The sequence below is a fragment of the Neoarius graeffei genome, chromosome 21 (genome assembly GCF_027579695.1).
Source record: "Neoarius graeffei isolate fNeoGra1 chromosome 21, fNeoGra1.pri, whole genome shotgun sequence".
NCBI classification, from domain to species: Eukaryota; Metazoa; Chordata; class Actinopteri; order Siluriformes; family Ariidae; genus Neoarius; species Neoarius graeffei.
The window spans coordinates 39,357,373-39,370,575 of NC_083589.1; positions in this window are offsets into that span (position 1 = coordinate 39,357,373).

The window sequence follows — 13,203 nt, forward strand, 5'->3', positions numbered from 1 at the left end:
TGCTCCGGTTTCCCCCACAGTCCAAAGACATGCAGGTTAGGTTAACTGGTGACTCTAAATTGACCATAGGTGTGAATGTGAGTGTGAATGGTTGTCTGTGTCTATGTGTCAGCCCTGTGATGACCTGGCGACTTGTCCAGGGTGTACCCCGCCTTTTGCCTGTAGTCAGCTGGGATAGGCTCCAGCTTGCCTGTGACCCTGTAGAACAGGATAAAGCGGCTGCAGATAATGAGATGAGAATGAATGAATAATAATAATAATAATAATAATAGGGCGGCACGGTGGTGTAGTGGTTAGCACTGTCGCTTCACAGCAAGAAGGTTCTGGGTTCGAGCCCAGCGGCCTTTCTGTGTGGAGTTTGCATGTTCTCCCCGTGTCCGCGTGGGTTTCCTCCGGGTGCTCCGGTTTCCCCCACAGTCCAAAGACATGCAGGTTAGGTTAACTGGTGACTCTAAATTGAGCGTAGGTGTGAATGTGAGTGTGAATGGTTGTCTGTGTCTATGTGTCAGCCCTGTGATGACCTGGCGACTTGTCCAGGGTGTACCCCGCCTTTCGCCTGTAGTCAGCTGGGATAGGCTCCAGCTTGCCTGTGACCCTGTAGAACAGGATAAAGCGGCTGCAGATAATGAGATGAGAATGAATGAATAATAATAATAATAATAATAATAATAATAATAATAGGGCGGCACGGTGGTGTAGTGGTTAGCACTGTCGCTTCACAGCAAGAAGGTTCTGGGTTCGAGCCCAGCAGCCTTTCTGTGTGGAGTTTGCATGTTCTCCCCGTGTCCGCGTGGGTTTCCTCCGGGTGCTCCCGTTTCCTCCACAGTCCAAAGACATGCAGGTTAGGTTAACTGGTGACTCTAAATTGACCGTAGGTGTGAATGTGAGTGTGAATGGTTGTTTGTCTACACTGTAAAAAATGTAACTTGCAAAATTGTTGAGTGAAAAAAGGATTCTAAGTTGAATGAACAAATTTCCCTTCTAATTGTTCAAGTAACTAAAAAAAATAGTTGAGACGCCTTTCCTTCGCCACAAGTTCATAGGAATTGGAAAATTAAGTTAAGTGAACTTATATATTCAAGTGCTGATTGACGCCCCTTAACCAATGCCACCGTGCATGCGCACTTCACAAGTTCGAAAGTTTCAACGGTCGGGTGGAGTGAGAAGTCCGTGGAAACTGACACGAGACGTTGTATAGGAGTCTAGACTAAGCTTTCCTCAACAGAGGCCAGGGAATTCCCTCCTTGTATGTCGGTATTTGTTTCTGTTTGTGTAATAATAGGCAAAGTGAAGTAGAGCTTAAGTGTTGAGAGGTTTGTGTTAACTAAAAAATGTAATGCACACTAAATCATTGTAAAAAAAAAAATAGTCAAGCCAACTTAAAAATGTAACGCAACCTGCTGCCAAAGGATTTTGAGTAAACTCAACTTAGAACCATGATGTGCCAACTTGCTCTTCTAAGTTAATTGGCATTATTATTTCAATTTATTTCAACATCACAATTTGAATGCACTGAACTTGCTAAATAAAGCAAGGTCAACATAAAACACTCATCTGTGTCGACTTAAAAGAGCAAGTCAGCACAACTATTCGTCCCGGAGTTGAGTTTACTCAAAATCCTTTGGCAGCAGGTTGCATTACATTTTTAAGTTGGCTTGACTAATTTTTTTTTACAGTGTATGTATCAGCCCTGCAATGAGCTGGTGACTTGTCCAGGGTGTACCCTGCCTCTCGCCCATAGTCAGCTGGGATAGGCTCCAGCTTGCCTGCAACCCTGTAGGACAGGATAAGCGGTTACAGATAATGGATGGATAATAATAATAATAATGCATACATACAGTATTTGATTGCTCTCTCTCTCTCTCTCTCTCTCTCTCTCTCTCTCCTGTATTGATTTGATAGCTTGAGTCGACTTTACTTCAAAAAATCAAGAGCTTCCATATCAAATTCCATATTTTGCAGAGTGATGCTTTCGAGCTTCAGTCTTATTCACTGGTGTCAGAGGCGTAGCTAGGATTTTTCAAAGGGGGGCTCATACACTGACTGGCAGCCTGAATACATACCCGCAGGTTTGTAAATGAAAAAAAAAATACATTGAATACATTTGAGAAAATAACGTGGTCTTTGCATCATTCTTTCATCTCATGTTGCGAGCTGTTGAGATTTTGGACAATGTTTAGGCCAAATCAGCTTTATCTAGCAGTGTATGGATAGCGGCTCGGCATCTTACCCTAGTCAACCGATGGAGATCTTTCTATTCTTGTTGTCTTACTGCTCATCGGCCAAAATGTTTCTAAGTAAAAGGCTTCGTGAATGACGAATGGCAAAGATGTCAGTGATCTTGTCAATGTCGATCGCTCTGCCATAGTGTATTCTTCCATGTTTTCTTGATATTGTGTTCTAGAAACGGCACACTAAAACTTAGCTTCGAAGCCACAAAATGCAACTTTGATGGAAAAAAATATAATAAATTGCTTACCTCGCTTCACGTCGAAAGAAGGAGGAAAGTTTCGCTTGTTTTGACATGGCGAATTGTTAACACGAAGAAATACTTGTAATTCGCAACTAAAAAGACTGCAGCTACACTGGCAGCTTGACCATGCTTTCTAGTGCGATCGTGTTGCGCTTGCGCAGAACTGGGTTTTCACGCCCAAACCACAGGAAGTCCATACAAGGTTATAGAAACCCTAATGAGACTGAGGTGACAATCTAGTTTTAAAAAAAATGTTAGAAAAATTACAGTGGCCACTTTTCTAATATTCTTATGCGGTTATTGAAAAAAATGTATGGTCTGACAAGGGGGGGGTCACGGGCACCCCAGGACCCCCCCCCCCCCCCCCCCCCCCCCCCAAGCTACGCCCCTGGGTGTGGCTGCAGGATTTCATTCCAACCAAGTAGAAGCCACACCTCATACCACTTGTTTCTGATTTTGGGCTTCAATTAACTTAGGTGTGGCTCCTGTTGGCCTGGAATAAAATGCTACAGCCACACTGGCCCTTTTATAAGATTGAACACCCCTGTTCTAGACTGATCAACATAATGTATTGGCATGTACATATACCATGTGCCAGTGTACACTCTCATGAGAGCTATAAGAGATCATTGGCACAGCTTTAAGTAAATCAGTAACATTATGGATCAGAAAATACTAGTGCAGTAAACTGTAACTTTCTACATCACCGGGGTGGTACCGTCAAAGGTACATTATTTGTAACTTTAGTGGGTATCTATTACATTTTAATGTGGATATAGTGTACCTTTCAAAATGATTTAAGATATATAATTAGAACTAAATGGGGCTGGCTCACCCTTCCCAGAATCCAATTCTTTATTTTTGTTTACATATGGGCCTGCATTTTGAAAGCTCATGACTGCTACTCTGTTTGCTCTTTGTGCAGCCAAATTTCTGCAAATTCACTATAAGTGATGCCTTCAAACCCCATATCAAACTTTTTCTTCATCTACATGTCATATGGAAGCTATAAACATCCATCCATTATCTGTAGCTGCTTATCCTGTACAGGGTCGCAGGCAAGCTGGAGCCTATCCCAGCTGACTATGGGTGAGAGGCGGGGTACACCCTGGACAAGTCGCCAGGTCATCACAGGGCTGACACAGAGACAAACAACCATTCACACCTACGGTCAATTTAGAGCCACTAATTAACCTAACCTGCATGTCTTTGGACTGTGGGGGAAACCAGAGCACCCAGAGGAAACCCACGCAGACACAGGGAGAACATGCAAACTCCACATAGAAAGGCCCCTGTCGGCCACTGGGCTCGAACCCAGGACCTTCTTGCTGTGAGGCGACAGTGCTAACTACTACACCACTGTGCCGCCCAAGCTATAAACAAAATATGCCTTATCTTTTATTAACTTCGTGGCCACCTGCAAGACAGCCAAGACTGGTTCTGGTCTATCACAGTGGAATAACCATTCGAAAACTGATAGATCACTTGAAAGAATTTAACTCATTCCCTACGGCAAGCCGCTGACAGCGGCTCGGCGAATTTTCCCATTCCCTACGGAAAGCCGGTACTATCGGCTTTGGTGACGTCATACGGAATTCCCTCAGAAACTCCCATAATAAAGCAGTACACGTGAATTTGACCAATCAGAGCTGTAGAGGACTGCACATAGACCACATTTGGATATTATAATTAGCGGGAAACCCGCGTAGGGAAGGTTTATTATAGCAGGGATAGACTGCTATAATATTATTATAGTATAATATTATGACTGATGCTTGTGAAACCTACCTACTTCAGAATTATCTCATCTCATCTCATTATCTCTAGCCGCTTTATCCTTCTACAGGGTCGCAGGCAAGCTGGAGCCTATCCCAGCTGACTACGGGCGAAAGGCAGGGTACACCCTGGACAAGTCGCCAGGTCATCACAGGGCTGACACATAGACACAGACAACCATTCACACTCACATTCACACCTACGCTCAATTTAGAGTCACCAGTTAACCTAACCTGCATGTCTTTGGACTGTGGGGGAAACCGGAGCACCCGGAGGAAACCCACGCGGACACGGGGAGAACATGCAAACTCCGCACAGAAAGGCCCTCGCCGGCCCCGGGGCTCGAACCCAGGACCTTCTTGCTGTGAGGCGACAGTGCTAACTACTACACCACTGTGCCGCCCAAGCTATAAACAAAATATGCCTTATCTTTTATTAACTTCGTGGCCACCTGCAAGACAGCCAAGACTGGTTCTGGTCTATCACAGTGGAATAACCATTCGAAAACTGATAGATCACTTGAAAGAATTTAACTCATTCCCTACGGCAAGCCGCTGACAGCGGCTCGGCGAATTTTCCCATTCCCTACGGAAAGCCGGTACTATCGGCTTTGGTGACGTCATACGGAATTCCCTCAGAAACTCCCATAATAAAGCAGTACACGTGAATTTGACCAATCAGAGCTGTAGAGGACTGCACAAAGACCACATTTGGATATTATAATTAGCGGGAAACCCGCGTAGGGAAGGTTTATTATAGCAGGGATAGACTGCTATAATATTATTATAGTATAATATTATGACTGATGCTTGTGAAACCTACCTACTTCAGAATTATCTCATCTCATCTCATTATCTCTAGCCGCTTTATCCTTCTACAGGGTCGCAGGCAAGCTGGAGCCTATCCCAGCTGACTACGGGCGAAAGGCGGGGTACACCCTGGACAAGTCGCCAGGTCATCACAGGGCTGACACATAGACACAGACAACCATTCACACTCACATTCACACCTACGGTCAATTTAGAGTCACCAGTTAACCTAACCTGCATGTCTTTGGACTGTGGGGGAAACCGGAGCACCCGGAGGAAACCCACGCGGACACGGGGAGAACATGCAAACTCCGCACAGAAAGGCCCTCGCCGGCCCCGGGGCTCGAACCCAGGACCTTCTTGCTGTGAGGCGACAGCGCTAACCACTACACCACCGTGCCGCCTACTTCAGAATTATACAAAAATAATTCCATATTTAGAAAGGATAGGTTTCAAGGACTCAGTAAATGTATACTTTTCTACCTCTAAAATAATTTCTTATGGTGATAGAGACATTTAACTGAATGTACCTATTAAATTCGTGATTTTCACAAAAAGTATTGTCAAAACGTAACTGAAAAAAATTGAAGTATTTCGTAAGGAATGAGTTAAAATATAGATGATTTGACTAGATATCTTCAGTTTCACATTACAATTTAAGATCTATGGCCTTGGATGTTGCCAAATTGTTGCGGATTGTTGAAAATTGTTTTTGGAATATTGCTAGCTTCGAAAATGGTGAATGACTACTTGGTGAAAAGGATTCTGGGAAGGGTGAGCAGGCCCTCTTTAAGGATCACTCTTGTGCATTTCATTATATTTTAGAGCAATACACTATTACATGCACCTTTCCTTATTCCTGAGTCCTGACTGTGTGGTAATTTGATCTACAGAATAAATAATATTCACTCATGGGACATGACAACTTGAAACTGTTAAACTGAATGTTGTGTCCCAAAATCTACATCTTTTTGAGTTGTCAAATGCTTCAACAACAATAACAGTATTAGCAAAACCATCCATCCATTATCCATAACCACTTATCCTGTCCAGGGTCGTGGGCAAGTGGGAGCCTATCCCAGCTGACTATGGGCGAGAGACAGGGTACACCCTGGACAAGTCACCAGATCATCACAGGGCTGACACATGGAGACAAACAACACTCACATTCACTCCTACTGTCAATTTATAGCCACCAATTAGCCTAACCTGCATGTCTTTGGACTGTGGGGGAAACCAGAGCACCTGGAGGAAACCCACACAGACACAGGGAGAACATGCAAACTCCACACAGAAAGGCACCCATTGGCTGTTGGGCTCGAACCTATGAGGCAACCATGCTAACCACTACACCACCATGCCACCCTATAAGCAAAACCGGGACTGATTAACATTATTTTGGATTCTAGACCATCTCAGTTAATCTCAGTTGAAGTCCCATGTGCATTTTTATTAGAGGTGCCATTAGTCCACACCATTGGCCTAACCCCTCCTGGACCCTTCTTGAGACCAACAGTGATTCCCAGAAATAGTAATAAGTCCCATTTGCAAAATAAGGTCAATTCACAAGAAAACTGAAAGCCTTTCAGCACCCTGGACAGTGGTATGCATTTGCTCTCGAATAGGGAATTCCAACTCGGGTCTGAGAAACCTATGAACCTACAAAGTTTAGATTCACCTCATAACTAACACTGCTGATTCAGCTTAGTCAAGCTCTCTTCAGACACTAATTATTTTGGATCATCTCTGATAGACTGGTTCTCAAGTCAGCAGGAGGGTAGCACTACATTTGTTAAAAAGGGGGGGGGATAAATCTCACAAATCCCTTTTGTCCCTCTGAGGAGAACAATTTACAATAAAGTTTTGACCAATCAGAGTGGGTTTTAATCAGCAGTGGCTCATGATCCTAGATTTTGGTGCAGCAGGCTGACATTAATGATGACAGCTTCAAACAAAATTAAGTTGAGAGGCTACCACACTTGACTTATGCTTAAAAGGCAGTTAAGCGCTGACAAAATACCAGGGTATAGTCTTGCAGCTCATTTAGAGTTTTTTTTTTCTTTTTTAAGATGAGGCCATCTTCATCAAACCTTGTAAACCCTCTACATCTCAGAAAACACACAAAAGACCTGAAACTAAGTCAAAGATCTTTGCAACATATCTTGCAATGGTTCTGTACATCATTGAAACACTTAGCATTTACATTTTGCCTTTTTTGCAGAAAAGTATCACACAAGTATTTTAAACTAACCCAATCTGGCAACCCTGGCATTAACTTTGTGTCTGCTACTTCTACTTTGAGCCTGGGGCACCGTGAATCTTTTCCCAGTGGACCTTTATTAGCAGTTGTTGTAGTTCCCATTTCTAATACAATAACAATGGAGCTAAATGGGGTAGTGAGCTTGCTGCACCACAATGTAACATCTAGAAAGGCAAACAAATCAATGAATCATCAGCTTATATTTTTTCAAATAGCTAAACTCATTCTTAAAATCATTGATCACTCAACATAAGTAATTAGTGTTTCAGTGGAACTTAAATCTTTGATTGTTGTTGAACAGTTGATATAAACCTGCACCTATAGGTGATCCACCATTGGTTCCACTTAGAGCATTTAAAAAAAAGCAAACAATCCTTCAGGAAACTTTTTTGTGTTTCGGAAGCTGGTTGGAGAAGCCTGGTCCAGAGAATAAGGCTATCATCTAAGTCTGTCTAAGCATATACATATATTATTATGCAAAGTATCAGCTTTGTCTGAATTCCTTATTTGGTTTATAACCAGCACATTTGCATCACTCATTGATATTTTTTGCTACACCAGGTACTACACACTGCACTGCTGTGTGAAGGCTGGACTAAACACCAGGCTGTAGGGGAAAATGATGGCCAGTGCCATTCTACAGAAAACAAATTAGACAGAGTGATATTTCTTTGTTCTATTTTTATATAAATAGTCAACAATTCAGAGGAGAGGAAGCCTATCATAAAACCAATATCATTAATGAGTATCAATATAATTTCAGCAAACACCAGTAGGATGAGTTACTCTGATTTATGATGATTTTATTTGTAGAATGTACCTATCATTAAATCAGTTAACTTACCACATGTCAAATGAGATGCAGGATTAACCCCAACACTACTGAAGTGTGACATGGCTTGTTTACAGCAATATATTCATTAAACAGTCCAGAAAGCTGAAATACACAGCTAACTTTCAATGCTCCCTTTTTTTTTTTTTGGTGAGATCTTTTGAAGAACATCTCAAACTGTTTTACAGCTGTGCTGCCAATCTAACATGGCATGGAAAAAAAATGAGTATGGCATCAGGATCACCTGAAGAGCTGTGGTGGGTTTCCCAAAAGCCTCTTAACACTAAGAGCATCTTACCAAGGAGAGAGAGTGTTCATTGTGCTGCTCGCTCTCCCATTTAACAATGATCTTTGTGCTACGATGCTTTTGGGAAACTCGGCACTGATTTTTTTAAACTACTGGTCATAATATACACTGTTCCTGCAGCACTCTAAACTTTCACCACACTCATTCTCTCAGTATGTATTCATTAACACCAATGCCCACCATGTGGCTTCCTTAAAGCGAGCCAGGCCGTGAGCTCACACGCTAGTTTTACAGAGGGTTGATTGTAGCTTCTTGCCCCAGTTTGCCAGCACTGCAGCGTGAGGACATCCTGCAGTTAGAAAGAGAGTGAGAGAAGGTTCAAAATATACAGCATGTTCCACACATTTCTCCATGGTAACCAGGAGATAGCAGGCACTAAAAGAGAGAGGGAAGAGGAGGAGGGAAATGGAAAAAGATAGAGTGGGAGGGAAAGAGAAAAAGTACCGACTGGTGCTGTGCATGCAGAATCGAGAGCATACCCATGAGTGACAGTTTTAACACACAGAGAGCCATTATTTCTGCTTCTCATCAGACAAGGCCATGCAGGTGATTGTCACATGATCGAAACCACATTTTATTTGTTCTCATATCTGAAAATATGCTTATGAACCTTGACAGGTTGACCACTGCACATAATAGAGGTGTTGTATTTCTGATTTTTTTTAAATAATAGCATAGAATTGGAAGGATTTCCTTCAAACTAGAACAGTGCATTTAACACTTGAGATAACGTTAATGACGTAATATAATAAATACGCAAAGCTTGAATGCACTTATATAATAATCAAGCTTCTGCTGGTTTCAGCTATTTTATGCACTTGCTACAGACAATATTCACACAATGTAGAGGGGTAGCTGTGTCCAGTTTTGAAGTTAAAAGTGTGAGGAGAATGTCAACTCATCTGTGGTTCTTGGCAGGCTACAGTGTCTCAGCAACCTTCAGCTCACAATGTGGTGAAATGTTTCTGAATCATTTTATTCCCACCTCTCATCTTTTCTAGGTCACTGACCATTTCATTCAAGTGCCTACAAATTTCTGTAGCGTGATATGTTCAAGAATACTGTTACTTTGCTGCTCCAAGTAGTTTTAGCTGGATAGCAGTGTCATTTTTATTAACAATTTTTAAAAGATTTAGGTCTCTGAGACTATTATTACCAGAGTAAGAGAAATAAAGAGCATGGAATGTGTGAAGACAGATTTAGCGCTTATTTAAGTGGTTTGTGTGGTATATTGTATACAGTATTTATGCCCATTTTCCTCCCAATTCAACAATTCCAATTTTGCTTCTTTCTGAGCTACTGACCATGAAATGATTACAAAATATTGGCTGACGTTGAGTGGTATATCAGATATATTCTATTCAGCTAGCATGATACTGAATGAGTCAAAGTTGAGTTCAATATCATGCTAGCTGAATGGAAAAAAGCCAGCCAATATGATTATGGTTATTATTCTTTTATGTACACATTCGATTGAACAAACCTGGCGGCCATGCTTGTTTACAAATTGTCACAGTTGCTTGCTAGTATGGAAGTTTTACGTGTAATACATATCTTATGGCATTCTCAAATCACTGTGACAGTTTACTGCGGGCACCGCCGACAAACAAAGAAATGCTTCTGCTCATGTGCAGCAGAAAACTTTCTCATTGGATATTCGCATCAGCTCCAACATGAGACATCATGTTGTCTTGACAACCATGCAATATCGTAAACCATATTCAACGCTCATTCTCCATTGGGTAGAGTGACGTAATACATGTATTATGATACGCTATATGATATGAATAGTGATATGCTAACAATATTGCATGCTATCAAACCAAATGAATGGAATCCACTAGGAAGAAATAGAATACATGTTTTTATTCCATCGAAAAAATGTCCTGTATGTATAATAAAGAGGAAGCCTGATTGATACTTTCAAGAGGAGCCCCAATCACATATGGCTCACTGAACATGACTCACAGAGGAAGATCCATCCATCCATCCATCCATCCATCCATCCATCTGTAGCCACTTATCCTGTTCTACAGGGTTGCAGGCAAGCTGGAGCCTATCCCAGCTGACTATGGGTGAGAGGCGGGGTACACCCTGGACAAGTCACCAGGTCATCGCAGGGCTGACACAGCGACAAATAACCATTCATACTCACATTCACACCTACGGTCAATTTAGAGCCACCAATTTGCCTAACCTGCATGTCTTTGGACTGTGGGGGAAACCGGAGCACCTGGAGGAAACCCACACAGACACGGGGAGAACATGCAAACTCCACACAGAAAGGCCCTCACCGGCTGCTGGGCTCAAACCCAGGACCTTCTTGCTGTGCAGTGACAGTGCCAACCACTACACCACCGTGCTGCCCACAGAGGAAGAGTGCATGGAAATGCTCTGCATTCAGGGTTTGTTTGTGCATCTGCCATAAATAAACAATAATAGATAAAGCAATCAGCACTTAAATGAACTTTACTCGTAATTCTATAGCAATGCCATTGTTCTGATCTGAGCTTTATGGATACAGTTGGACATGAAGGTCATGGCAGATATTGGGCTTTCGGTGAGTTCTTTGAACTGTTCTTTTTCTGTGGCAGAATGATTGCACAACATACATCTTTCATAGGAAAAATAAACAAGAATTTGGTGCACAAGTTTTAATTTAAACTTCTGATTGCAACTAATATATATATATATATATATACTTTTAATCTTGCTTGACTTTGTGAAACTGATAGAGATGTGTCCTTTAGAACTGCTGCTCATACTTAGAAAGAGAAAGTGCTGATAGATCTGATTAAACTGCCACTTAATCATCAGGTCAGGTCAAGTTTATTTATATAACGCTTTTAACAACAGACATTGTTAGATTAGATTAGATTAGATTAGATTAGATTAGATTAGATTAGATTAGATTAGATTAGATTAGATTAGATTAGATTAGATTAGATAGAACTTTATTGATCCCTTTGGGAGGGTTCCCTCAGGGAAATTAAAAGCAGTTGCAAAGCAGCTTTACAGAAAATTAAAGACTAAACATTAGCTAATTTTTTTTATCCCTGATGAACAAGGCTGTGGCAGCGGTGGCAAGGAAAAACTCCCTCAGATGACATGAGGAAGAAAAGTTGAGAGGAACCAGATTCAAAAGGGAACCCATCCTCATCTGGGTGATAACAGATAGCATGATTATAAATAACTGGCTTCTATAACTGTGTCCTATATAGTCACAAAGTATACCTGTGTAACCAGGAAAATCATGATAGTTTTAGCATGAAATCTATTTTGTTGAAGTGGTAAACTGTTCATGACAACTGCAGTCCTAAAGTTATCATGTCAATTGTTGTCCTCAGCCATAATAGCAAAACTGTAAGTGTCCAGACCAGAGCCATCTTCCAAGTGTGACTTTCAACTGTCCATACAGGGCCGTCCTCCACAGGAGTGATGTGATGAGACTCCAGCCAGAAGTAGGGCATCAGGATGGATCAGGCGGGTCAGAGGAGCAGAAAGCATCACTGACGTCTCAGATCGTGATGCCTATTTTGAGTCCTTTTGCAGCATCCTGTGAATCCTTACAGGCCACTGAACTCAAATCATGTTCTTCTTATCTGACCTGCTTTGGTCATGCTCACTGATGTTTTCATGCAATACATTGCACACTTTCATTTCTATGCAATTATGTGTTTCTGCAGGGAGCAATTAATATCTTATTCATAGCATTATACAGTTACACACTGTAGTTTTTCAGTTTGACATTTTTGTGATGTGTTCAGAGGTGGAGTAATTGTATTTATATTATGTTGGGGAGGGGTGTTTCAACTTGACTTAAATGTTATTGAAATTGAAACTGAACACCTATAATCTTACTTAGATAAAGTAAATTTAAACAAACAAACAAACAAACAAACAAACAAACAAACTTTTTACTCCTTATATTTTTTAGACCTTTGAAGTACTGGCTACAACACTTGAAGGTCTCTTCTTCTCTCCTGAATCATGACCATTCATCATCTGCAGTGATCTTCTCATGCTACATAATGTAGTTAAAAGCTAAAAAAAACTCTTTGTGTGTTTAAGGATAAGTAAACCACCAGACTTATGTCAGAATTGCTGTCCATCCATGACTGAAGATGGTTTAAAAGCTTTCGGCTGATTTGTCACTGCAAAAGGGGGAGATTATTGTAAAATGTGGTGGATATGTACTAAGACCAACTACATCACTTGGAACTGGATGCAAATAATTTTAGAAGGAAATGTGTATGAGGGTTAGTACGGGATATGCAGAGGTATTCAGAATTCAGAAAATAACAGAAAGCACCTTATAATGTGGATGTAGTGGTGAACTTCATGTGTGTTGATAAATTGTTAGAGATGTCTATAATGGCACGACTCGGTGGTGTAGTGGTTAGCATTGTTGCCTCACAGCAAGAAGGTTCTGGGTTCAAGCCCAGCGGCTGATGGGGGCCTTTCTGTGTGGAGTTTGCATGTTCTCCCTGTGTCTGTATGGGTTTCCTCTGGGTGCTCCGGTTTCCCCCACAGTCCAAAGAGATGCAGGTTAGGCTAATTGGTGGCTCTAAAATTGACTATAGATGTGAATGCAAATGGCAGTTTGTCTCTATGTGTCAGCCCCGTGATGATCTAGCGACTTGTCCAGAGTGTACCCCGCCTCTTGCCCATAGTCAGCTGGGGTAGGCTCTACTTTGCCTGTGACTCTGCACAGGATAAGCAGTTATAGATAATGGATGGATGTCC